Source organism: Arachis ipaensis, chromosome B8, assembly GCF_059453495.1.
Source record: "Arachis ipaensis isolate K30076 ecotype BB chromosome B8, ASM5945349v1, whole genome shotgun sequence".
Lineage (NCBI taxonomy): Eukaryota > Viridiplantae > Streptophyta > Magnoliopsida > Fabales > Fabaceae > Arachis > Arachis ipaensis.
The window spans coordinates 81,341,912-81,347,344 of NC_142443.1; the positions used below are offsets into that span (position 1 = coordinate 81,341,912).

Here is a 5,433-nt window from a genome sequence, read left to right on the forward strand (position 1 = left end):
AATTGGGGTTTGGATGGATATTGTGACATGTAATCCTACCAAATTGTGGTTCATGAAACTGTGTGGTATAATCAGTGAATGAGCATCATCTTTTCTTATGAACATTTAAACCAAGGGATTGGGAATTTGTTTGTTTTTAGAGAGAATTGGTGAGCCAAGGGATTGGGATCCAATCATATAAGATTGCCAAGAAAAATTTAATGAACGCATTGGTTGAAGAAGAGATATTCATGCTTTGATTCGGAGATCTCAATATCTCCTAACACCCAATGAATTCCCCATTTCTGATTTCCTATTTCTCTTTACATTCCGCAACTCAATTCTTGCAATCACCCCCATTCCCTTTTACTTTCAGCAAATTTACATTCTGCTGTTTAATTCACGCAATTTAAGATTCCGCCATTTCAATTCCTTGTCATTTACGTTTCCCGCCAATTTTACATTCCGCAAATTCTCATCTAAATCTTGATTCCGCTCAACTAGAACACACTTCTAATCCGAATTGCTCACTCAACCAATCCTTGTGGGATTCGACCTCACTCTATTGTGAGTTTTTACTTGACGACGATAACCGGTGCACTTGCCGAAAGGAATTTTGCCGATCGTGCAATTTCCTAAATCGTAGCATAACAAGTTTATGCGCATCAAGTTTATGGCGCCGTTGCCGGGGATTGGTTTTCGATTGACAATTCTCCAATTGGAAGTTAACTAGATTGAGCATTTTTTTTTTTGTTTTGATTAATTCAGTACAAGTTACTTGTTGAATTTTAATTTCTGCACTTTGTTACATGCTTTCTTTCTTTATGCCTTTAAATTCAAGCAACTAACTCACTGACTCACTAACTGTTTGAATTAATTCCTCAATTGCTCTAACCATACTCTTCCATTAACCAAGAGTATTTCACTTGTTTGTTGCCTGTGCTGTGTTCTTGTATGACAGGTAGGAGAGGAGAGACATCAACTCCTCCATTTACTGAACCAGAGAGGACCCTTCATAGACTTAGAAGGGAAGCAAGAGGGAAGAGAGTACTGGGAGAAGAAGAATCTGAAGGAGAATCTGAGGACAATTTTGAGGAAGCTCTAGATCTCAACATGGATAGAGAAGTTCACAACCATGAGAGGGCTGATGGAAACAATGCCATTCCTGAGAGGAGGGTTCTTAGTTCATACATAAACCCAACCTCTGGGAATTGTGGTAGCAGCATTCAGAAGCCACCCATTCAGGCCAACAATTTTGAGCTCAAACCACAGCTCATATCACTTGTGGAGAATCATTGTTCATTTGGTGGGAGTGCTAACGAAGATCCCAACCAACATCTCACAAAATTCCTGAGAATTTGTGACACTGTGAAGTCCAATGGAGTCCAGGAAGATGCCTATAAACTGCTTTTGTTCCCATTTTCACTTAGGGACAAAGCAGCTAAGTGGCTGGAATCATTCCCAAGGGGGAGTCTAACAACATGGGATGAGGTGGAAAGCAAGTTTCTGGCACGTTTCTACCCTCCACAAAAGGTCAATAGGCTTCGATCTGAGGTTCAGACTTTTAGACAACAAGATGGTGAAACTCTCTACGAGGCATGGGAGAGATTCAAGGATTTGACAAGGAAATGCCCACCAGACATGTTCCATGATTGGGTGCAATTGCATATTTTCTATGATGGACTCTCTTATGAATCAAGGAAGGCTGTGGACCATTCATCAGGAGGTTCATTGAACAGGAAAAAGACTGTGGAAGAGGCCATTGAAGTGATTGAGACAGTGGCTGAGAATGAGTACTACTATGCATCAGAAAGGCACAACACTAAGGGAGTCATGGAGCTGAACCATGTTGATACAATTCTAGCCCAAAACAAGGTGTTTGCCAAGCAACTAGCAGAGCTTACCAGGCAATTAGAAACAAAGCAAGTGGCTGCAATACACACACAAGATCAAGAGGAAGTAAGCATTGAAGGAGGTGATTGGGAAGAGGCCAACTATGTGGGAAACCAACAAAGGCAATCATATGATCCACATTCCAACACTTACAACCCAGGCTGGAAAAACCACCCAAACTTTGGGTGGGGAAACCAACAAACCCAACCACAAAACCACAAACCTTACAACCACAACCAACATAACAATTCCACATACCAAAATTCCAACCAAAGATCATACCAAGCCACACAAAACACTTACTCACAACCACCATATCATGGCCAAAATAATCAACCTACCCAACCTAATCCGAACCAACAATTTCAAGATCAATTAAACCGGATAGAAGAAATGATGGCAACCATGAGTCAAGACATAACCGAATTGAAAAGCTTCAGGGATGATGTGAGAGCTACCTTAAGGAACCATGGTGAAAAACTCAAGAGGATGGAGTCTCAAGTAGGAGAGCTATCTCAACAGACCCCGAAATCAACTACAGTGTTCCCTAGTGACACAGAAAAGAATCCAAAAGGGGAACAAAAGAGAGTGAGATGGGAAGAATGCAAGGCCATCACCATATTAAAGGAAGGTGTGGAGGAAGCTAAGCAGGAAGGTGAAATTGAGCAAGCCAAGGAACTGCAAAAAGGCATGCTGGAAATATACCAACCAAAAGCACCATTTCCTCAGAGGTTAGGAGGAGATGAAAAAGGGAAAACCTATTCAAGGTTTTTAGAGACATTTAACTCTCTCCATGTCAATATTCCCTTTCTTGAGATTCTCATTCAAATGCCTACACACATCAAGTATTTAAAGGAATTGTTAAGCAAGAAAAGAGTTTTGAAGGGAGGACAAACGGTAACAATGAACAAAGAATGCAGTGCTCTCATCAAAAAGGACACAGTCTCTAAGAAAACAGACCCAGGAAGTTTTCATATTCCTTGCATCATAGGAGAAACAAAAATTGACAGAGGATTCTGTGATCTAGGAGCTAGCATAAATGTGATGCCTCTAACTCTTATGAAGAGGCTACAACTGAATGAGGTGAGATCCACTGATGTAATCATACAACTGGCTGACAAAACTCAGAAGCAAGCTGAAGGGGTAGTTGAGAATGTGCTGGTGAAAGTGGGAAATTATTTTTTCCCTACAGACTTTGTCATTTTGGACATGGAGGAAAGCTACCTACACCCCATCATTCTGGGGAGGCCATTTCTAGCCACTGCTAGAGCACTCATAGATGTAGAACAAGGAGAGCTAATTCTGAGAATACATGATGAACAGCTCATTTTCAAAGTTTTCAAACCTGCATCTGAGCCTGAACCAGAACCTGAAAAGCCTAAGGATGATAGTAGCCATCTGTGTTTGGAGGAAAGTAATCCAGCAGCTGAAACTCTAAAACAGTCCTTGGAAGGCAAACAAGAGTTGCAAGAGTTAAAGCCACAAGAATCAGTGGAAACAGATCAGAAGGATCCTCCTGACATAAGGGACAATGAAGAAAGCTTCAAGAAAAAGGGAAGAATTGTCAAGAAATTGCCAAGAGGGTGGAGAAACAAGAAAATTCCCACTGAAGGTTTCTCTCCGGGAGATAAAGTGATATCAAGTCATTATCCGCCAATCCCACCTGGCCTCAAAACAATTCCTTCCCAGCGCCCTCAAGTATTCACAATCAGGAAAGTTCTTTCTATGGAACATTTAGAGGTCATGAAGGAATCAAGTGGGGACGTTTGCATAGTGAGAGGAGAAGACGTCAAGCACTACAATCCACCCTAACAAGGGACAACCGTCAAGCTAGTGACGTTAAAGAAGCGCTTCATGGGAGGCAACCCATGTTTTTAGTATCCTTAATCTTTAGTGCTTTGCTTTACATCTAATAAAGCATGGTTTCTTATGCATGAACTTGAATCCTCAGGACAACTATTGATAAAGTGCACTAAACTTTGCATGTAAATTACAATTGGTCTCTAAGTTTGGTGTGCCTGAAGGCACTCCCAAATCTTACTCAAATTGGATTCCATCTTTCATTCAAGGTGCACGACCAAACATTAAGTTTGGTGTTCCTCTGAACACAGTTTATGAAAAGCAAGAAGTTCCTCTGGATTTCAAAATTCATGACAAGTATACCATTCGCATGTTTAAATACTTTGGTTTCAATTACTTAGGGTAGTAACTTTGTTTAGAATCAAAGAGCCAAGGTGACTATGATTTATTAGAATTAAGCACATTCATTAAGGACAACCAATATGGATTTCATGTCATCAGGAGACTTGACCAAACACTAAGTTTGGTGTCCAAATAATAAGTGTGCATACATGTAGAAGTCACGGCTATAAGCTCATAAAAACAATTATTGATTTACATGTGCAAGTACTATTCATAATTCACATGGACCGAAAAATGATAGCAAACTTGTTTGTTTGTGCAGGTACAAAAGAAAAGACAAAAATGGAGGAAAAAGACAAAGGGAGGTACGATGCTTGGTCAAAAAGAAAATTCACAAGTCTTTGAAACTAACACATGGGAAAAGGAAGTTCTGCAAGAAAAGATAGCTACATGTACAACCTAATGCACCCAGAATACTTCCAAGAAAATGAAAAGCAATTTGTCCTTCTCCCTAATTCATATATTTACCATCAAGCCATCCTGCACAAATCACCCTAGCCGTCCATTTTGAACCTACGGGTACTATAAAGAACCACTTGGGGAACAAGTTCAACACCACCAAATCTCCTTCATGCACATTTCCTTCATCATAGCATAAACTATCTCTTGCCGAAAACAACCTCCCCACACTTCCAACAACACTTCTTGTTTCACCTTGTCAACTTTAGCTTGTCACTTACCAAAACTAAAGAACCAATGGCAGCTTCATCTAGCCACAAAAGGAGAAAAGACAAGCAGCCAATGGAGGAAAACAGGGAATTCGATGCATGGAGATACAGATCAGTTTTCCATGAGATTCAAGCCGAATGGATGAGACCTAAAACGATACTAGCTGAGGTTCCCTTTGACCTTGAAAAGGATGAGTTCCCAGGTGTTTGGGAAAAGATCAAAAAGAGGAAGTGGGAGCTCCTGACTAAGCCAATCACTAAAATCAACATCAACTTGGTGAAAGAGTTTTATGCAAATGCAGTAAGGGAGGATCCAACCAAGAAACCCACATACAAAAGCTATGTGAGAGGGGTGGAAGTTGACTTCAGTCCCAAAGCAATCATGAAAACCCTTGGCCTGAAAAACATACATTTCAGCCAAGCAAGTTATGAAGAAAGGATGATAGGAGAACCTGACTATGCAACTATTGCTGAAGACCTTTGTGCCATCAGAGCTGAATGGGTGAGAAAAACAAGAGGGGCTCCAAGAGTCTTGAGAAGGGGAGACCTAACACCTGAAGCTAAAGGGTGGTATGCAATAGTTAGGAGATCCATCCTACCCACTGCAAACTCTTCAGAAATAGTCCCTAAAAGAGCCATCTTGCTACATTGCATTATGGTGGGAGGGGAGATCAAAGTTCATAAACTCATT

At 40.7% G+C, this 5,433-nt stretch overlaps 1 non-coding gene across 1 annotated transcript; it reads right to left on the reverse strand.

The window, feature by feature from the left end:
* Nucleotides 1–1,518: 1,518 nt before the first annotated feature.
* On the reverse strand, nt 1,519–1,622 carry LOC148548590 (small nucleolar RNA R71). Its single transcript, XR_015898375.1, has one exon. It is a non-coding gene; the product is annotated as a small nucleolar RNA R71 (small nucleolar RNA).
* Nucleotides 1,623–5,433: the final 3,811 nt, after the last annotated feature.